Source organism: Medicago sativa, chromosome 4, assembly GCF_051527215.1.
Source record: "Medicago sativa cultivar Bolivia chromosome 4, Bolivia_mono, whole genome shotgun sequence".
In the NCBI taxonomy this organism is placed as follows: domain Eukaryota; kingdom Viridiplantae; phylum Streptophyta; class Magnoliopsida; order Fabales; family Fabaceae; genus Medicago; species Medicago sativa.
This window is the reverse complement of record NC_140752.1, coordinates 88,772,324-88,795,653: the sequence shown is the minus strand read 5'-3', so window position 1 is coordinate 88,795,653 and position 23,330 is coordinate 88,772,324. Positions and strand designations below refer to the sequence as shown.

The window sequence follows — 23,330 nt, the reverse complement described above, 5'->3', positions numbered from 1 at the left end:
GATCTATAGTCACAGAGGTAGATATCATTGGATAAACAATGATCAAAAGTATATTGTCTTTTATTTAATTAATCTGCTATTACTGGTTGTTGTTATAACAGTTTGAAAACAAAGCTTTATCTTTACAGACTTCTTTATCTTATATTTATTCTCAAGTTGTTCTTGGTGGCTGATTTAGTATAGGTCAATCTTCTTCTATGCAAAAGTTTGATATTACTAAGGCATTCAATGTTGACCATCACCCACGGTGGCCGGGTCTGTCATTGAGGTTTGTTAGCATGCTCTTATTTGTGGCTGGATCAAATGTAACTCTGATTTTGCAACTAAAGGTAGTTCTGGTATTGCTTCTTGTTGTGGTATCTTTAGAGATTAAAGTGGTGCAATCTTGGGTTGTTTTGCTCTTCCTAGTTGTTCGTCTTTTGTTTTCAATGTTGAGCTTATGTGTAACGACGACTATTGAAATTTTATATTTGAGAGATTGGCAGACTTTGGAAGGAAGGTGGTTCTCAATTGGTTGTTTTAGTGTTCAATTTTCCTACATTGTTCCATAATCTATTGGGAAGGTAATTATTTATATTTCGACTAAAAAAATCGAGTGATTGATACTTTGACACCAAATCGTCATATAAAATTTTAAAGCATTGAATTTATGGACCACCTCTCCAGTATATCAATCATTTTTGTCATTCAACTGCATCTAACTCTACAACTTTCTCTCTCTAAAACAAAAAACTCTCGCCTCCCTCACCTAAACAGCCACCTTTCAATCTCATCTTCTTCCACCCAAAATCCAAATTGCTCCTCTCACATGTAGCCTCTCAGTTCAGTGGTGTTCTTAGCCTTCTTGGAGGCACCACTGTTTTCCTCCCCTTTATCCAAAGTTTCTTCTTTTTGTTGGTTTTCCTCTCGGCAGCACCACCCTCCAGTCGCCGGTGGCCGCCGCGGACTGTCCTGGCCTCAGATTTTTACTCTCTAGGAGGAACCACTTGGGACAATTCGTTGTTTTTGCCGGCGTGGTCTGCTACCTCGGTCTGCTCCGGCGTGTGGTGTGGGTGTGGTGTTTGCCGTCGTTTGGGTGTTTCTTGGCCGGATCTATTGGCTCCTTAGATCTGTGCTGGTGTGGTGCTCCTTTTTTCCTTGTCTTTCATTCGTGTTGTCGTTATGTGGTGGTGGTGGTGCGTTGAGAGTTGTTCTCCGCACCACTGTTGCAAGCTTTTCGTCTGTTTTGTATGTGTGTGTCGTGGCTTTTGGGGGGTGGTTGACGGCGTCGCTGCTGGTCGGGGGTCTCAATCTTTGGTGGCCATCGACGTGTTGTTGCGTTCTGTTCCTTTTTTTTCCTATTGCCGGTTTTGTGTTGTTTTTGTGATCTCTTGCATCTCTGATTGTTACTCGAAAGGGTTTGGTGTGTAGACGCTCCGTGTTGGCGGTAGCAGTCATTCATGCACCTTCAGTTTTGTTTGTGAGGGATTGGTCGTCGTTGATGCGTTGTTCGTTTGTTTGGTTTATTTTTTATTTTTTGTTTTTTGTTCTCTTTCTTTCGTGGGGAGGGGTTTGTGCCTTTTCTGTGCTGGTTTTGGTTATTGTTCCTTCTTTCTGGTCGTCCAAGCTTCTGCGCGCTTTCCCAACCTCCTTAGGTCTGCAAAGGGTCGTGCAGTTGTGGTGGATCCAGTCTCTGGATGATTTGAGATTGTTCTCATCCGCAAAGTTAGTCGGTACAATAATCCAGATGGTGGTGTTGAAAAGGTGTTCGGGGTGGTGCTTATGGTGGTTGAGGTAGTGGCTTGTGTTGGTATGATTAGGTTCGAGGTGGTTAGATTTGTGCTACTGTTCCACCTGTTCTCCGTCTTTGAATTTGGCATCGGGATTTTGGTGGGCCGAGTTTGGATAAGTTTAGGTGTCTACTCAGATGGGTCGTGAGTTGAGGGGTGCCTTTTGATTTGTGTCGGGAGCCTGGTGGGCCAATCGCTTTTGATTCGAGATTGGGAGCTAGTTTTTTTGACGCATGTTCTCTTAGGCTTTTGATGTCTCCTTCGGCTTATCGGATGTTGAGTGGTGGACGTATCTGATCGTTTGAATCAATATATCGTCGTCGGCTGCTTTCTCTGTTGGTGGTGTTTGAAAAATTGATTGTTGTTGATTTTTCATTAGGTGTTTTGGTGTATTTTTATTTTCTTTTTGGTGTAATACTTGGGATTTAATCCCTTTTTATATATAATATATTTTGCCATTCAAAAAAAAAAAATCATTTTTGTCATTCCTAGTTGATAAACAGCTTAGTTAATCTCTTGATATACAAACATTAATCTCCAGTATATCAATCATTTTTGTCATTCCTAGTTTTTCTGTTCTAGAACACGAGAGATGTTGCTCACAGCAGAGAGAGCTCCTCCAAGCCAAGGGAGGTTGAACCTATAAAAACACTTCTATAACTACAACAAGATGGACTAACATGGGTTTTCTTAACTAGTAGGCAGTGTTTGGAACCATAGATTGTGGAAGGATGGAGGCCTAAGAAGAAAGAAAGTTTCTGGAATTTCGTGCTTCCGTAGTTTGGTTTGATTATAAACAAGCAAGGAAAGAAACTTTTTCATGGGTCCCACACCAGAAAACAATCCTCTCCAAATTGGAGAGAAAGGTTGCAGAACGCATGATTTTCTTGAAAAGACACAAAACCCACCACCTTTTTTATAATATATATTAATTGAGTTTATATTATATAATTGTTTTTTTTTACTAATAATATAGCTATAAAACTGTCAGTCCTTGAAAATATTAGGTGGCAAATAATTTATATTTACATGTATACAGTATTGGTACATACGCTATATTGAAATAATCCGTTATATTAAATTAATATTGTATAATACATATGTGTATATCATTTTTATGAAAGGGTAAAAATGTCATTTACTGAATATAGCTTATTCTTTCCTTTCACTTTCTTTTCACTTTCAATATAACCAAACAATGATCAAATCATCTCACTTTCTACACACTTTCCTCTTATTTTCTTTCCTTTAACAATCTTTCCTATCACTTTCTTTCCTTTAACTTTCTTTTCTCATCCAAACAAAGCCGTAGTGAAATTATGAAGAGCTTAATAAAATAAGGTAAATTAACTTGTGAAAATGCCGTGACTATTTACACAAAGCTTAACAAAAAAATCTAGAAAAAAAATCTAGAAAAGTACATATGTCATAAGATAAGTTTGGATAAACTCTGATTCTAATTTTGGTTTCTCAAGTTATTTTTTAGTCAATGGCTCTGTTTGGTAAACCCAAAAAAAGAGCTTTTAGCTTATAAGCTCATTTGACAAAAAAAGCTCTGTTTGGTAACACTTTAGCTCTGTTTGGTACAACGAGCTTATAGCTTATTTCAGGAGCTTATAAGCTATTTTTCAGAAGCTACTTCAAGGCTGTGTTTGGTAAACAAAAAAAGCTAGCTTATAGCTTGTTGGACTAGCTTATAAGCTCGTTGGATGAAAACGTGATGTGTTTGGTAACAAGCTTTTCTCATGAGCTTATTGCGTTTTTTGAGAAGCTATTTCAAGTAGCTTTTTAGCTTATAGCTGGTAGCTTTTTATATTTTCTTCCAATTTTAACCTTTTATTAATATAGTTTAATTTAATTTTAATTAAAAAAACTACCCACATTCTTATTCAATTGCCCACGTTTAAAAAAAAAACTACCCACAATCTTTTTCAAATTTTCTTGTTCACTTTCTTTTTTACATACTCTTAATTCAATAATAAATAATTTTATATAAAATTTACAATAAAAGTTTAGAGTAAAATTCATTAAAAGAAAGTTTTGTTAAATAAAAAATTTCAATTGAATTCATAAATACATTTATCATTTGGGAGATGAAAATATTTTGAAATAAATTTAAACATTTAAAAAGAAATACATTAATTAACAAAAATTGTATATATGATTTATAAAAAAAAGATTGTCCTTTTACGTCATTTTATATTTATCAGCCACTTGAACAACTAATTTTACCAAACACTTTTTATTTTAATAAGCTAACTTTTCAGCTATAAGCTATCAGCTATCAGCCATCAGCTACCAGCTAGCTTTTCAGCTATCAGCTAGCTTATCAGCTACCAGCTAGCTTATAGCTTCTTTTTACCAAACACACCCCAAGTAGCTTTTGAGCTTATAGCTTTTAGCTTCTCATTTTTTCTTCCATATTTACCCTTATTATTCAAAGCAAAAGCTATCAGCTAATTTTACCAAACACTTCAACTAGCTTATTAGCTAAAAGCTATCAGCTAACTTATCAGCTAAAAGCTATCAGCTAATTTTACCAAACAGAGCCAATATCAACTTTATAAATTTGACATCGTCCATGTAAAAAGGTCATCAAAGTTTTCAAATTAAATTGTGAACTCATTTTTAAATAAATGCTCTCCATTTTTCCAATAATTTTAGCAGAATAACTGAAATATAAACGAAGGGAAAAAATGTGTAACCCTGGCGCAGAGCTTGGACAATTAATACGATGTTTCATGAATAAAGTAACAAAATTGCAAGTTTGACAACTTGAATACAAAAAGAAGAAGAAAAAAAAAAGAACGTAAAGGAAAAAAGAATGTAAAGGCGAAGAAGAACAAAAGAATCTTCGAATATGAGTATGACATAGATGGGGAAAAAGTATCCTTTGATTTTTGCATGATTAAAAATAACACAACTCTTCATATGAATTTAAATGTCCCATAATTTAAGTGAAATTGTGAGATCATCAGTGAATGGCTAATTCTGACTCTGGATTATTGAAGCTTATTACCACTATATTCATTATCATTGTCTCAGGTATATTTCTTACTTTATTACCAGTATTCCTTGATTGATCACAATTTGGTTAGTAAAATAGTAATATTTTTCCGTTGCCATCAAAATTTTAAGTCGCACTTGTGGTTATACACATTGTAATTCCTGATATTGTGAACAAATGGGCTGCAACTATGAATGCACCAAACGTTGGATATATGAGAGATGCGACCAGCTTATCCAATGGCTTAAGATTTTGGGTGGAGATGAGGTGTCAATGACTCTTAGAGGTCATAATCATTAGCTTATTGTTGCTCCTAACACGCCCTCCGACTCCCCACTAGGATTTGAATCAAATTCTACTATATTTTTGTCATCAAGCATTACAATAAGCTTTGTATTTTTGAGAAAATATATAATATTGTTACTTTTACGGCTTGTATATAATTTGATGTATTGGCAGCACCTGAACTATATGGAAAGCGTCAAGACTTTCACAGTAGTAAATTTTTGCAACGAGACAATATGGCCAAGACTTTTACAGAGATAGTTACTTGAGTATAATTTGTTGTCCTAATTTCTTTTGTTGATCAACACATTCTTTGTGATATTTTATATGAATGCATTCTTATCTTGTCTGTGTGGTGTTATAGTCTTTTAAAATTTTAAAACTTCATGGCTATCACGTCACTTATTTTGTTTTGTGGCATTTGAAGAGATTCTTCCAGAAGAAGACGCTTAAATTGATTATGCTAGTGTTAATTTTATTTCACTAGTGAAACAAAGATCATAAACTGAAGTTTTTCTTTTTGAATCTTACTTGCAAGTAGTACCAGAAATTTTTTCTTATCACTTATAGATCATAAACTCTAGAGTTTCCAACTTTTCTTATCCACATTTGTTTATTATAATACATTGTCGTTTCATTTGATTACTTTGATCAGATATAAAAACCAATAGATAAAAGAATTTAGAATTACATCAACCATATTATAACGTAGCACCTGAAGACATGCAATCGAAGCCAGTGGGTGCAGATTGGATGATTCGTATTCAACATTAGCAAATCATATTTGATACACAAACACAAAATATAGACAGTTGTTATCCTTTATAGATAGTTGATATTTAAGACAAACATTCTTTATTCAAAATCATCAACACTCAGGATACAATTTCTGTCTCTTAAATTTCTTAACAGAATACCAGAGCAAACGAAGAGTTTGGTTACAAGGGAGGTTGTTGAGTGTGAAGCTTCCTCCGCAATTTATTAAGCGTGACAACTACTGTGACATAGATCCTATCATTCATGTTGCTTAGAAAACGGAAATAAGCATGTCTCCAAGATGCAATGAGTATTAAAGAGCCCCAAAATACCCAAAATCCAGTGAAAAATCCTGCAGCTATGCTTATGTAGAATGGATTTATTTCCATGCCCACTCCTTTGTCTTCATGATTGTCATTTTCATGTTCTTCACTGTGATTGCAATGTGTATCTTTGAACGACTTGTTTCTGGAGCATGCTTTTGTGAGTGGAGGACCACAAAGGTGTGGATTACCTTTGAAGGAGGATTCGTCAAATGATTGCAACTGAGTGACGATAGGAATTTCCCCAGACAAAGTGTTGTATGATAAGTCCAACGTACTGAGCCGGTCAATATTTGCCATGCTAGTGGGAATGACACATGATAACTGATTCCTTGACAAATCCAACAAATCCAAGTTTTTCATTTCACCAATATTGGAAGGAATGGAACCCACCAATTGGTTCCTCGACAAATTTAATGAAATCAATTCAACTAGCTTTGAAATTTCAACAGGGATGCCTTGCGTTAAAAAATTTGATGACAAGTCAATTATTTTTAGAAATCCAAACATACGTCTACCTCCAAGGAAAAACCGATCAACCCCTCTCCATGGAATTAGAAGTGGATGCTTTGTTTCAGACAGATAGATCGAAAGGCTTTCCTTAATTGTAAGAAACTCCATATATGATTTTTCATTTAGACTTTCTTGGGTAGCCATTGCAGGGAAGACACATCTTGGAATTGCTCCTGTCAATTTATTCTCAGAAAGATCTAATATATGTAGAGACTTGAGTAGGCATAAAGTTGTTGGAATATTTCCATCAAAGGAATTCCTACCCAATATAAGTGTCTCTAAGATTTGCATGTATGTACCAATCCAATATGGTATGGGCCCCCTTAATCGATTCGACTGTAAATCCAGTAAAGTCATCACTTGACAATTTTTTAGTGTCTCGGGAATTCTTCCAGAGAGATTATTGTTGTACATTATCAACATGTGGAGATTTATGAGGCTACCAAAGGAATCTGGAATTGACCCAATAAAATTGTCTTTAGCCAGATTTAGAATAATCAGTTTTGACCCATTTGTCCAACAATTTGGGATGACTCCTGACAAATTATTAAAAGATTAGTCAAGAGTTTCCAATGAGTTATTGAAACCCAAAATCTCACACACGTGTGAAATTGTTCCGTAAAATAAATTGTTAGACAAATCCAAATGTCTCGAGTTAGGAGGCAAACGAAGAAAGGGACATGAGAAATTATTGTTGCTCAAATCGAGTGTTTTAAGTTTGAATTTTTGAGAAAAATCCTGTCCACATCTTCTCAGTTCATTGTAGGAGAGGTTCATATGCTCAACATTAGGTGACAAATCCCAAAACCAATTTGGCACGGTATCAAAGACACTTGTATTTGAGATATCAATATGTGAGATATTCTTTTGTGATTGAATCCATTTTGGAAACTTAGGGCCCAAATGACAATTCGCCAAACCTATAGTTTCAAGTTGGAAAGGAAGGACCCAATTTTTGCTCATGTTGAATGTCATATGGTTGAAAGATAGGTCCAGCACTTTGAGGTTTCTAAAGTTAGCTAAATGAACGTCACTGATATTACCCTTCAAACTATTTTGAGCTAAATCCAACACAGCCAAATTTGATAACTGGTGAATGCTTCTTTCCAATGACCCGTTTAGTTGATTATTAGAAAGACGCAATTCTTTCAAACTATTTTGGCCATGAGCTTGGCCCAATGTCGATGGTATTGAACCATTGAGCTTATTATGTGACAGATCAAGTGCTGCAAGACTAACTAGCTTGTCAATCGAATCTGGGATTGAACCAATGAGTCTATTATGTGATAGATCAAGTGTTACAAGAGTTGTCATCGTTTCAATCGAATATGGAATTGAACCGTGTAGATTATTCTTTGAGAGAATAAGGTTTTGAAGGTGATGACAATTTTCAAACAACCAGTCAGGGATGCTATTGAAATAATTGATAGACAGATCAAGAGTTACAAGAGAATCAAAATTCATTTCAGGTGGAGGAGATGTAGGTAGTTTCTGAAGTTGGCAACCCGATAAACGCAATGTTTCCAGTGAAGGAATTATTATGTTAATGTCATGAAACCAATCATTTTCAAAACTGCTAAGATCAATACCACTTAAATCGAGAATTTTCAAGGAAGAAAGTCCATGCAGCCATTTTAGGTTATTGACATAGAAACTATTGCCACTCAAATCAAGTGATTCAAGTAGAGAAAGGTTTCCAAGATTATCAAAGAGCTTTCCCTTAAAATTTGCGTGAGATAGGTCAATATGTTTTAAATTTTTCATGGTACCTAGAAAAGAAGGCACTCTAGATTGCATGAAATCATTGCCACTTAGGTTCAAATAACTTAAATATGGCAATTGTAGCAAAGATGAATTTAAATGACCCTGAAGTTTATATAAGGAATTAGAACAATGAAGATTCAAAGAAATAACATGACCTGTGGTTTTGTTACATCCTACTCCTTTCCACTGGCAACAATCCTTCCATGTGTCCATGAAGATAAAAGATTTGAAGGGTCTTTTAAGCCTTTCTTGAACTCAAGAAGAGCCTCTGCTTGAGAATTAAACCCTCCATCGCAGAGAACGTGTCTATGCATTAGAAGGCATAGGATTGCAATAAATTTTGCTATACCATGAAGAGAACTGGTATTTATCATAATTTTGATTCTAAAGGTTCTTAATTCAAACTCTTTCTTAATTTTCTTAAATGAGAACACGACTACTTATACTCACTATCACTGATTATTATATTCTTACTGATTATTATTATTATTTATGAAAGAGTTACTTCTTGGCAGTTACATTTAAATGTGGGCTAATAGTCATTTTCGTTTATTAGCGTGTACCGAGTAGTCACATAATGTATCAAAATTCCTAAATATATCTGCCTACTTTTATATAAGAGACTACTGCTTTAGAATTTCGATACATTGAGAGATTATTATGAATGTTCTATATATATATTTAGGGACGGGAGAGGGTATGTCTATTATCTTTTAAATGTCAAATGTGAAGGAAGAAAAATAAAGGTTTAAATTCAAAACTAAATCGAATTTGATTTAAATTCAAAATTGGGATTAAAAGTAATTGAAGTCAACACCGTCACAATTGTTTAGCTTTAGTAAGTTTCATCCCTCCTTCCGTAGTCCCTTGCATCTATAATCTAACATCATCTTGTCCCATTTTCCTACAAGTTATTTCAAAGTCTTTAGCAAAAGAAATAATAAAAATAAAAATATTTTCTACAGTCAAGATTATTATTTTTTTTTTATTAATTTATTGCAAAAAGCAAGATTAATTTGATCTTGATGTTGACTCGTTGAACAGGAATCCATCACTATATATGCATGGAATCAGTCAGTCGTTGATTCACTTATTTTGCTTGTATATTTACTAGTGTGATAACCCGTGCGTTGCACGGTTTCCGACGCTTCGAACACTCCGCGCTTGATCACAAATGTGAATTTAGTTTTCAATTAAAGTCAAAAACGACGGTAACAAAGTAATTATACATCGCAGTAGAAATTATGTCATAATTAGGTTATCTATCATTGTCGACTAAACGGAAGATAAATACCATTCATTAACAATAGTTGCGTGAACACAAAAATCACAGTAACACAGAAACACATTAAAGTCGACAAACGTTGTAAAAGATTTATCCCAATAACAAAAAAAATCTTCCAAGCTAAGAAACAATATTTGTTGAAAAGACAATATCGATATTAATCAAAGCTAAAACACAAAAGTATGAATAATCCTGAATCCATAATCGAAAAGAATTTACAAACAACCTTTGCTCGGCTACAAAGACAAGAAATAGGAAAATACCACCTACATGGCAATACAATCCATGTGACAATGGGATCGATTTATATTGTTTCTATTGCAGTCAGTTGAAGACAAATACACATTCATGGGAAACAGTTGCACAGAGGCAATACCACCAATAACAAACAAATACGCTAAACAGTAGTTAATATGTATGGTACAATCACGATATTCGTTAATAAGTTCGAAAAGTAATCACGAAGTGATCTTGATTTTTTCCAGTCATGAACGATCTATGCATTATTTATCTGATGAGTGTTCTCAAAATCTTTTGAAAACATGAAGAAGTGGTTGGGACTATCTTAATTTGAGAAAAATGCGTTTCGTAGACTATTTTTTTACGTCTTGTGGGTGTAGCATACTGATGGGCATGGTTCGAACAGAATACAGTTAAAACTCTATAAATTAATAATGTCAGGACCGGAGAAATTTATTAATTTAGAGAGTTATTAATTTATCGATAAATTAATAATTATTAATTTAAAGAGTTTTTAAGTAATTATACTGTACATACCAAACAAAAAGGCAATTAGTCTATGCCTCTTAGAATCACGTTGCAGCGAACATTGGGACTCAACGTAAATTAGTAACTACTGTGTTCATAAGCATTGGAAATCAATAATGACTTTTGAAAGTACAGTAAATGTAAACAAGAGGAACATATGTGTTCAATGTAATATATTTTGTTCAGTTTCTATGAATTTATTAATTTATGATTTTCTTGGGACCGAAAATTATAAAGGGATCTCCCGAAAAATTATTATCTTATTATTTGATCGAGTTTTTCAATTTTTTACATTGGCCCAAATCGGGACCGGACAAATTTATTATTTTAGAGAGTTTATTAATTTACCGAGTATTAAATTAAAGAGTTTCTACTGTATATGTTATTGGACTTGGGTGAGATATGTCCATTCACCAACCTCACATAGTGAATAATACTTATGATTTTATATCTATTGATCATTATTTTTGAATAATTTTTACCTATTTATCACACAAAGGAAAATAAATTACTATTAGTGTCCAGGTCAATCAATTGTGACTATGTACAAATGCATATCCTTTTGTCATTACCACGTGGTTTATGCGCCCTCGCTTACGTGTCAACACCACCGCCAATGCATATCCTTTTGTCATTACTCCTAACTCCCAAACCCAAACCCGTCTCTTGCATGTGTCCCCTTCGTCTTTGATGAGTCATAGATAGTATAATTTATTGCCTTATTTAGTTTAGTTTTATTTTAGATTTGATTTAGTTTTATTGCATTTTATTTTATATTAGAATATTTTACTTCAAATTGTATTTTATTTTATTTTAGGAATAAATATATGGTGGAAGGTGTCTTGGAGCAAAAGAAAGAGGACTGGAGCAAATACAGCGCAAGAATACGAAGATACGGGACAAAAATATGTTCCCACCAAGTCAGAAGCTTGGCACGGCCAGTGTCAACATGTGGCACGGCCGTGCCACCTCCAGAAGCCCCTTTTGCTGCTTTTTCTTCGGGCCCAAGTTACCCTGTTGCAGCTTTACTGTTTTACCCTTTTAGTTGCTTAGTTTCTAAGTCGATTGTAAAGCTATAAATAGAGTAGCTCTCCACCATAAACAATCACCTTTTACTTTATTTAGAATATTTCTATTTTCAATAAAAGTCTTTATTTCTTTACTTTCTTTGCAATTTATTTTACCGTTTTTCTCTCTTCTTCCCCCATGTCTACGATGAACGTGAGTGAGTAGACTTCTTCGTCTTGGGATTGTTGGGGAGCTTAATGACTCAATCCTAAACAAAACAAGCCTAAACCCTAATTTCTATGTAACCCTAATTTCTAATCTAGATTCACCGTCTTAACGTGGATTAACAATTATCAAACTGTGGAAGCGAAAGCGGAGGGTTTGATAATCGTTAATCCATCATCCCAAACATCAATTCATAAAGCGAGAGCGGAGTTTTGATGTTGGAACAAGTGAATCTAGACAATAATTGCAAAACAGTGAAATAGTCTTTGCAATTATTGAGACAAAGAGTAGTTTCAATCCTCTATGCATCTTCTAGTAATCATGTCAGCGAAATAGGCTTGGTTGCTAGAAGTAAACTCTCACCGGACCTTCATCGGAAAGGTGAGGGGCTAAGGGAAACCGGTCTTTAGAAATTAGTGTGTAAACCATGAAATTAGATGTTTAGGTCTTGTCTAGTGAAGGATTTGTTATTATGGCAAACCAATAATCCCAAGGCATCTTTATTATTATTGTTATTTACTTTCAGCAATCAACCCCCTATTTTATAATCTTTCTTCTCTTCTAATCATTCTCTAAAGGTTAATTGAATTCACAACTCCCTAGCGGAACGATACTCTTTACTACTACTATTACTTCGATAGACTGTGCACTTGCGGTTTGGCCTATCAGTCTTCTCGTTATTTTTTTTCCTTTTTATTTCTCTCCACGGAGAACACCATGAAACCACTGCTATCTACCTTCTCTATTTCTTTTCCATCAATTCCAACCGCCCCATGCTAAAATAAAACCGCCATCTCGGTCTTCTTTTTGTCCACTATAAATTGGTTATCTTTATTTCTTAGACCCACATAGTTTATTTATGAGACCGTCATTTCTTCGCTTTCCGACCACCACAAGCTTCCAATGATAAAACTAAGTTCTGAAGGAGAACCTACTTGATGTACTCAACAAAACTCTGAAATAAAAATATTAATTAGAGTATTTTTCACCAAAGACCACCACGTCGGAGGTCAAGCCAGCCGCGTCAAAAAATTAACCAGCATTTTTTGTTTTTGTTTTCTATTTCTAAATCTAAACTCTTACCTTTTTTTTATATTGATTTTCTCCCTTTACTTATACTATATTTTGATTTTTTGAACAATTTTTTTATGTTCTTAACCGAAAATTCTATCATTAATGTTAATATAAAAGATGACTTTTTTTTATCAACTTTTCTAAATTCTTTTTCAATCTCTCTCTACCTTTCTCCCCTTACAATAGATGTTGCCACTACAGCCTACTCATTTAAAGCATTAAAAACTCAGCATTTAATACACTATGTGATAGACTCTATCAGGAGGATTAGTTGGGTCACTCCTCACTATTTTTTTTCTTCAAATTATTATAATCAACTTTAATCCATGGTTTTTGATTTTGTGTCTACCATGTGAAACTTTTAACTATAATGTAAGGTGTTTTGTCTTGTAAAAAAACAATTAAGGTGGTACGATTTATTTGCAAGACTAAAATTAAACAATTTTTTTTAAAGAAAACAAAAAGACTGGTAAAGACAAAAAAAATTAAAAAGAAATAAAATATTATGTTTATTTTTCAACAATCACGCATTTCTTCCCACGTGTATACGTCCCTCCCTCGCTTTTCTAATTTCTGCACGGTGATATAGATTATGTTACAAACAAACATACTTATGTCGTATTTAGTTTTGCTCGTTTTCGACAAATGTCTTTCATTAACAATAGTCGTATGAAATGAGAAGTCACAAAACAACTATGCGTGGTAATGGGGCGGGGGGACAGGTTTCACCTTTTCAGTCCCCATACCCAAATTTCATCTTACCTGTTACCCTACCCATACCCAACGGGGATGAGAAATTGAATCTCATTACTGCCCCCACATTAAATAATTTTTTTTGATAAAAAATATAAGTTTTTTTGTAACACTAAGAGCAATGTTCTATTGCATTATCCATCAATATGCTCACTTTAAAATTTGTTAGACCGGATGGTTTAGTTGCTTCTTTAAACTTCAATGGTAGTTTTTATAAAATGGCAATTATCAAACAAAATAACATGACACATCAACATAAAGTAATTTTCTACATTCGGGACTGGTTTCAGTTTGGGTTCGGGGTGGGTAACTATATGCCCGTTACCCATCCCATAACCGTGCTTTGGAATCGGGGAATACCCAAACCCAATCAAAAAGGAGAAAACCCGTCATATTGGGTTTGGTTTGGGCGGGTAACTACGGGTGTGGGTTTTGTTGTCATGCCTAACAACAACGCACAAATACATTAAACTTGCCGAGGCCCAAAAAGGCTTGTCTTTCTTTCAACGGGTTTTCCAATACATGGCTATGTTATCCCTCTAACTACACTATCATGTGAAATGTGTAAGAATGCATTACAGAGAGTAAAAGAGAACAATTAAAATTAAGGAATAAATGAATAAGATAAACAAAAATAAATGTCAAACACTTGAATTCAAAACGCAAAAGTATTATTGCGGTCCTTTAACTTAACTTCATATACCAATTTTATCATTTATGTTTTTTTCACGTCATGTTGGTCCTTCACTTGTGTTTTTATATGAAGTTCAGGCTTGGAATCTAGGTTTTCTTTATCTGTCAGCTCTTCGTATGAAATATACGTTATGAAAAGAAAATCATTTGAAGATTGAAAATCCATATGCAAACATGATGAAAGATCAAAGGTACAATGAAACAAACTTCAAATTGAGATAACAATACAACATACTTGTAAATATATAAATGCAAATGTGTCTATAATATAATTTGCTTTCAGTATAAAGGATTCCATCTGCAAAAAGTTAATGAAAACCATAAAAAGATGTACATTAGAAATATAAAGAATATCTTTGTATAAAAAAATCATACTCCCTCCGGTCACTATTATAAGCACCCTAAAGTTTGTTCTGTTGAAACAAAAATCTTTTTGATGAATGTTTTAATGATAACAAACCTTATGGAATAAACACTAAGTTTTATGAATGGTGATCTAGTGATGTTTGCACTTGAGTCTTTTCAAAGACGTAGACAAGAAGTAATACCAAACCAGTAGCATCACAAACTCAAAAGAAGATATAGAAATTGTTAGAATCAAACGAGTGTTGATTAAAGATTCAACAAGAAGATGAATTTGATGATCAGTTGACTCGTCCTCGTCACCACATGGTTTTTAGCAAAGCCTTAAAGATCCGAGAAATAAAGGGTTAATATTTGAAAGGAATGATCTTCAAATAGCTTCTAAAAGAGTTTAAGGAAAAGGCACAAAAGTTTCATTCAAGAGAATGATTAAATGTACCTTCATGATCACATGCATGCCTAAACTAAAACATCTCAAAGATACTCAATGGACAAGATAGATTGTGTGAAATCACCAAGAAAAATTATGTGATAAACTGCATCATCAACAAAATAATTCAAGGTTAATTAACCGAGAATGTATCGTCATCTCATATAAAAAAAACATCACCAACTCCGATGAAAGAAGGTTCTCATGATGAGGATGCATATTACACTAGAAATTATTCTCATCATTTCATCAAAATGATTAGAATCAACTTTGAAGAGAAACCAATTCATGAATAAATTATTTATTAAGTTATTCATTAATGATATTTAATGGAGAAATATCAAAGAAGAAAATGCATGATCATATGCTTAGAGATTCTATCATAAAAGACTTATGATGATCTAAGAATCTTCCATCACTATTCAAGATATGATTTGGGAGAATAAAAATCAATCAAATGAATTTTGACTTTGAGAAAGGTCTCTCATGTTCCTACAAAGAACATTCTGGTCATACAAAGTGAAGAGGACATCCTCGTTTATTATTTTAAGGATTACAAACATATCTATTTTATTTTACCTTGTTATCTACTAATGATTTTTTGTGAGAAATTGTTTCATAAGAATGATCTCAAGAATGCTCTTGGCACATAAACAACTTCATGGTCACTCGCGCATAAAAGACAAGTTTGATCTTTTTGAACAACAAGCATTAAATCATGAAGATCAAGAAAACTTATGAAAAATATGTCTCACCAAATTAAGGAATAATATATGAGTTGATTTGGACAAATACTTATGGGTCGTAAAGATTTCATTTGACGAGAATTGTTTTTCCGACAATGAAAGTTTCCTATTGACACAAGTAAAATACTAAAATGCCCCCAGCGGTTGTTAACAACCGCTATGCAAATCACCGGCAGTTAACTGCCATTGGCACTCAGCGGTAGTTAACTACCGTTGAAATATTATTTTTTTTGTTCTCTCCATTCTCTCTCATCCCTCCCATCTATGTTCTCTCTGTATACCCTTTCCTCTCTCTTTAATTCATTCATCCCTCCTCACTGAGGGTCCGTTTGGTTCGAGAGTTTTGGAGGGGAGGGGAGGGGAGATTTTTAATTTGAAGTGTTTGGTTCAATTTTTAAAAGGGGAGGGGAGGGGAGCAAATTTTATTGCACCGCCGAAATTATCCTTAAATTAATTTGAAATCTCAACATTATCCTTGTAATAACATTTATTATTATTTGGTTATATTATTTTCAAACAACTTTTACTATTATTAGGTTATAGGTTGTATTATCTTGTAACAACTTTTATTCCATATTATTAACAATTTTTTCTTGTAACAACTTTTATTACTACTTGCAATCGTAACATCCCTATTACTAATCCATTATTCCATCGTCTACACCGTGATGTTATCGATTACATCGTTATTGTATCGTTACTTTATTATCCTTATTTAATTAAGTTTAAGGGTAAAATAGTAAAATAATTTTAAAATCCCTCCCATCCCCTTGTGAACCAAACACACTTTTAATTAAAATATCTCCCCTCCCCCCTCTGTTAAAATTCCTCCCCTCCCCTCCCCTCCCCTCCTAATTCTCGAACCAAACGGACCCTGAACCTCCTCCAGGACAACAAATCTGCCTTCGAATATCTTATATAAGTTATATTCTACACACCCTAAAATCAACAAATACAAGCTTTTTTTCATAGATTCAGTAGTTCACCTACCAGTATTCAGAAAAGTTACAACAAAAACTTTCTTTTCACAAAGTATTGTTGGCTAAGGCTGTAGAAAATATTAGATGGACTCAAAGTATGTTTATTTTAATGAAAGAGTGCCCCTTTTAAAGGAGAGAGTATACAAACTCAACTCCTTAAATCAAAGAGAATAAAAGAAAAAAGAACCAGAAAAGCTTTAAACCTTTTCTTTCGAATTAAATGTCCCATCATTAGCGTTATTTTGTCCAGCCTGGCCCCTGAATAATTCGTCTGCCATGTCCTTCAATTTTTTCCTTTAATTTTTTTCTGCCATGTCCTTCAGAAGGTTGGAGAGGAGATGAATACTGCTGCTTTGCATAAATTATATCGATTCCCTCTATTTTTACCCCAACTACAGCATGGGTTCCATATTTCTCAATGAACATGAAAAGATACAGATTATCTACAAGTTAGATGTGTATAAATACTTGTTTCAATTACAGGAGAAATGTTGTGGAAGGGATGAGAGAGAATAGAGAGAATAGAAAAGCAGTTTTCCAGCGGTAGTTAACTACCACCGATTTGTAAAGCGGTTGTTAACAACCGCTGGGGGTATTTTAGTATTTTACTTGTGTCAATAGAAAACTTTCATTGTCGGAAAAACAATTTTCTCATTTGACCCATTAAAGGAAGAATACAATCTCATTAATTATCCAAGTGACATATGCAAAGATGTCATAGCATTACATCATGAAAGATCACTTCTCAAAGTAGCTGTCTTGAGCAAAAAGGAAAAGAATGCGCGTATCTCTCTTTTCCACAACAGCTGGACATCTTGTAGTGCAAAGAACTCACGTTTTTCATGTAGCCAAATTTTGGAGCGCAAAACACAATTTAAATTAGGGTCATGCTAACCGGTGCCCCCAGGGCACTGGTTAAGCATACAAAAAAAGGAATTTATGATCATAAAAGGAAACTTTATTGACTTATTTATGGATTAATTACACGAGTTTCAATACAATAATTACTATATAAATTCCTTTTTTAGTAACCTTAACCAGTGCCCCGGGGGCACCGGTTAGCATTTCCCTTTAAATTAAAGCAAGACCAACTGAACTTTTTAAGTGGGCAACAAGCTTCCAAGTTTCTATAAATAGAGGAAGATATTCAAGTCTAAAACCAAGAGTTTTGATAAAAGCTTTGATATCTCTCTCTCTCAAAGCTAAAGAAATCAATCTCTTCATCAATCTTTTTCGACAATCACAAAGCAAACTCGATAATCTTTCACTATATTTATCATCTTTATCTCTCATTGAGAACATCTTTTTGAGTTTGTATTTGTAAAAGGATAGTTTGTTTGAGACGCAAAGATCCAAACAACATCCTACAATATTTTTGTTTGAGAGGCAAGATCCAAACAACATCCTACAATATTTTTGTTTGAGACGCTAGATCCAAACAATCATCCTACAAAGTGAAACCTAGATCTCAAGTCTATTGGGCTTAATAGTTTGAGATAGGAAAAGTTCCAACCTTTCTTGTGTGATCAAGAATTGTAGAAGCCTGCTGAGGTTGATAATACATGTGTACTGGATTGATCTGGTGTGATCAAGACCTTATAGTGTTGGTTAGAAGTTTCTACCAACTGTATACTATAGTGGATAATCTCACACGAAGTGTGGGGACCGGAAGTAGTTGGGTTTGGTGAACCAGGATAACTCTCTTGTGTTATTCTTCTTTCTCTCTCTATCTCTCATTTATTTTTACATAATACACAGACACTATCACACTCATATTAATATTTATTAATCTCCAGAATATTCTGGTCCTAATTAATCACAACCAAATTAATCCAGAGTTCTCTGATCCCAAATTAATCATTAATATTGTTGTATTATTTTATTTAATATTAACTGCCTCCAGAACATTATGGTCCAAGATAAAACAACTGCATAAATATTTAACTAAAGTTTAAATTCAGCTTTTAATATTGTTTTATCATTTTGTCTTATATTAATCATTCTCTAAAACATTATGGTCTGTGTTAAAATAACTTTATATTTTAACTTAATATTGTTTTCTCGTTTTGTTTATATTAATCTATCTAGAACATTCTGGTCCTTGTTAAAACAAATTAAAACAATTAAGCTTTAATTCATCCAGAACATTATGGTCCTTGTCAAAACCATTTAATCATTTAAGGTTTATTTAATCCAGAACATTTTGGTCGAGTATAAATCAATTATTATATATCTAATACTCTAATGTTGTTAGACTAACATTTACCAAGAACTTTCTTAAGTATATATGCTTATTTAAGTTGCAGGACTAAATTTTAAAAGAGTCACAATTCAAACCCCCCCCCCCCCCCCCCCCCTCTCGTGACTATTTCTTCCGCTTCATGTTCGAGTTGAACTTGAATGTAAAGAGAAAAGGGATTTAATGACCTACGAAAATAGCCTTATGTTGAAGAACATTCCCTACTGATTTTTTATTTTGATAAAATAATCTTAATTGATCCAAAAAAAATATCTCATTTAATTGTGGAGGTTCGTTTAGTTTGAACAGCGTTGATCAATTTTGATTTTTGATCACAAGTTGGATCGAAACCGACTTCTCTCTCTAACAACTTCTCTCCACCGTCTCTCTAAACCAGCAGCATCGTACATCTCTTCCTCTCACCCAAAATCCAAACCAGCCGCCATCATGTAAGCTCAATGGTTGGTGGTGCAACGAGGGTCTCCTTCCCTCCGCACCTCCGTTCCTTATCCGACACGGTTTCTCTCTTTTTCCTTCTGGTGGCTGTAGATCCACACGTTTAACTCCTTGTCGTCGTTGTTCCTATGTTTCACAATCGTTCTTGAGACGTGATGGTTGGGTCGGCCTTAGTTTCTTCCGATTAGGTGGTTTGTGGTTCTGATTCTTTGGAGCCGGATCCAACTTATTGTTAAGAAGCTTTTTTGATCTGTTTCTATCGGCACTGGCGGTGAAGGAATGTGATTCCGTCTTAGTTCAGATTGGTTCGCTGTTTCGTTTTGTTTGGGCCGCTGGTGGTGTTCATCGTCATTGTTGGTTTTTTCGTCGGCATCTGTTTGGCATCGCTTGGAGGTTGCTTTTGTTCATGGGTTCTGTTATGTATTGTTCTTCTTTTATGTTGTTGATGTGTTATGTTGTTTCTTAGATTGAGGTGGATTCAGATTTGTCTTTTTGCAGTGGATTGTTTCGTAAACCCGAAAGGGTGTGATTCAAAAACCCAAAAGGGTTTAGTTCGTTTAACCTGAAAGGGTCTGTTCATTTAAACATGTTGTGTTTGGTTGTATGATTTGTTTGATTCTCTGATATTCCAGATTTGTTGAGATCTGCAGGTTTTGAGATGTCATCTACCTTCACTCTGGTATTACTCGAAAGAGCTTTTTATGCATGTTGTCGATCAGGAGTTGTTGGCACTTGGATTCCGTTACCGTGTTGGCTGTAGATCCATTCGCCATACCTAACTCTAACTGTTCCCTGCAGATGTTCACTTTTGATGCTTTTTTGTAACTTGTATTCGCGTCCGTACGCGGGTTCGTTGGGTTGCGCATGTGATTAGTGAATTTTTGCTAGGATATATTAGAGTTGATCTACTTGGACTATTTTATCATGTTTCATTCCCCTCCCCCCAGTTTTGTATCTCTTTCTTTATAATATAATTTCGATTTTGCCTAAAAAAAATATATTTGAACAATGTCAATTTTTTAAATGCTATAATCAAGGCTTATGATTTTACGGTGGAAACAATTTTCAATATAAAATCATACATTTATTAATATTGCGCATCAATACCTAATGAGTAATCTTATTAAAAAAAACTAATGAATAATGTGTTATGATACTTTTAATCCCAAAAATGAGTGCTCCATTTTTTAATATTAATATTGGTGATGTTTATACATAGGAATCCACTTACGGATCCAAAATAAATGCTCTATTTTGGATGATCTTATCAATTCTAACTTAAACACAGTTACCCATATTTTTTGGTCTCACTGTGATCGTTGTTTGTTTAGGTTATCTTGTGATGGTGGCAATATCAAGGATTTTAGCTGGGGAAAAAAATTACAGGGGAGCGTGTTCAAGTAATGTTGATGTGGTTAGGAAATACCCAAGGAAGACTTTGTTTCAGTTGAGTAGATGTATGGACACTGGTTGTCGCGTCATTTTTAGGAGATCAAATCTATTTGATTAGCATTTGACTCACTAATTTATTTCACGACTGAACTTTTAAATTTTTAGGAAAAGGGTGAAAAGGTTCAAACTGCCCCATTTTTGAAAGGATTTAGGGTTCGGGGGTTAGTTATATTTAGGGAAGGTGTTAGCACCCTAAATATCCATAGCATTCTATGGGAACCTCTTGATTTTATTCAACTTTATGTGCTATAACTTACTTGTTTTTTAAAAAAAGAAAATAGAATTGAGTGGTGAGTTAAAAAGAAAAAGAAAATTGATTTTAGTTGATTTGGAAAAACGAGTCATTTGCCTACATACCTGTGAGGGATCAAAACCTCGTAGTTCGGAGAAAATAAGTTTATTTGTATTCTTTAATACTGAAGAAAATTACTCAAAATAAAATTAAATTGATTAACATTTGATTAAGAAAATAAAGAATAAAAAGGATCACTTGATTTTGAATCAAGGTTTATTGTGAAAATATTTTTATGAATTGTGGTCATTTGCATTAAATTAAAATTAAAAAACTAACGGAGCAAGAAAAATAAAACGTAGGAATTTTGTAGCACGTTGCATCACTACAAAAACCTTTAACCTAAACTATACATGAAGCATAAAAATAAGACACACACACACACACACACACACACACACACACACACACACACACACTCTTTTTATTTATGATTTACATTGACCTAGGATACATTCTAAAGTCTGCGCAATGAAATAAACGACGGAAAAATAAATATGCATGATAACAAACCTAAACTAAAATGCATGAATGATTTACATTAACCTAATATACATTCTAAATTCCTTGAGATAAAAGTAAATGACATAAAAATAAATATGTGAACAAAATACAGCATAATGAATCTAATCCTAAAATATGCATGAGAAAAGAAAAGAAATACAATGCCGAAAGATAAAATAAAATGCATGCAAGACTTAAAATAATAAAGGGGGTCCAATCAGAAGGTGGGGGTGCAGAAATAAAAAAAGTGAAATTGGGCTTTAAACAGCAGCTGGGGTGTATTGGGCTTGTAGATCAAATCTTGGCCACATGATTAAAATCATACGGCCTTGATTTAATCAGGGAGAGATGCGTCAGTGGCCCTATGATCAAGATCAAAGGCCACAGAATCTGATCTGGCGATCAGGGAGGTGAGGGTGCATGCTAAAGCATGCGCCTCACTTCACAGAATTTAGGGGTATTATAAATACCCCTTTTCACTCTCTCTCCTCATTTCTTTTCCTTCTTTCTCTCACTACATCCTAAACTCTCCTCCCTCTCTCTAGAGTCCGCCGGACTCCTTCATCTTCTCCGATCGAATTTGCGTTTTTCGTCGCGGTGGTTGGCTGCCGGAGTGGCGGCGCCACCGAGACGGACCTACAAATGTCCTTTTTTTCTAATTTTTTTGCTGTTTCCTATCTATTTCACTAACCTCTTTCCATTTTTAACATCAAAATTTTCAAAAGACGTACCGAAAGCCCTAGATCTAGAGATTAAAATTCGAAAATTTACCTCCATCTCTTCTTTTGATTTCTGTTTCGGATTTGGTTCGATTTGATGATTGAGGGTCTGGATTTCTATTTTGATTTTTCTGTTTGGATTTTCTCTATATATGTTGTAACTTTATTTCATTCTCATTTTTTTGTTTGCATTCCATTTCCATTTCTCTATCTTGGCTTCCTCTCTATTTTATTTCTTTAAATTTTCTATCTGTAAATTAAATTTTTTTATCTGTATATTAAATTTTCTTTATTTTTTATGTTAGATTTGATTTTTATTTGATTGTGTGATTAAACTTTTGCAGCTAATTTTCTTGCTCATTATAGTACCGAATTTCTATTTGAAATTGGTTGATGTGCATTTTTTTTTAATGTGTTTATCCTACTGTTAAAAAAATAGAGATTTATGTGAGATTAATTATTGGATGTTGAATGATGAAAATGGTTGCGGTGATGAATTTTGCTCCATAATCACGCTTAAAGAAATAGAAAAATACTGGATTTTGGATTGATGATGAAAAAAATACTCCACAACCAAAGAGAAAAAGCGAAAAATAGAAGAGAATAAAAGAGAAAAAAAGTGAGAAAAAGCAATTAAATTAAAAGAGATTTTGGATTATTAAATTAAAAAGTAAATCTAGCATTAAATGCTATAATTAGTAGCATCTTCGCTGGGCCACTCCCTATAAAAATTTTGATTTGAGTAAATTAATCAACTTTAATGGTGGGAGCTTTGTTTTGGATGAACAGTGGGATTCTTTGAAGGGTAAAGACACGTGTTTGGATTTGCATTTTGCTGTTTCCGAAAAAGTATAACAAAAAAATAATTGATTTCCAGGGAAATACCAAAGAAACTCACTGCAGGACATGTCCTTGACATAGATTAG

The 23,330-nt window shown here is 33.9% G+C and overlaps 2 pseudogenes across 1 annotated transcript in view; one reads left to right on the top strand and one right to left on the bottom strand.

The window, feature by feature from the left end:
• Positions 1-4,681: 4,681 nt before the first annotated feature.
• LOC146933404 (pathogenesis-related thaumatin-like protein 3.5) overlaps positions 4,682-23,330 on the top strand; it is a 33,066-nt pseudogene continuing 14,417 nt past the window's right edge. Inside the window, exon 1 of the transcript XR_015007456.1 lies at positions 4,682-4,814. The product of XR_015007456.1 is annotated as a pathogenesis-related thaumatin-like protein 3.5 (transcript). The remainder of the gene's footprint in view (positions 4,815-23,330) is intronic.
• On the bottom strand, positions 5,900-8,806 carry LOC146933406 (receptor-like protein EIX2; annotated as a pseudogene).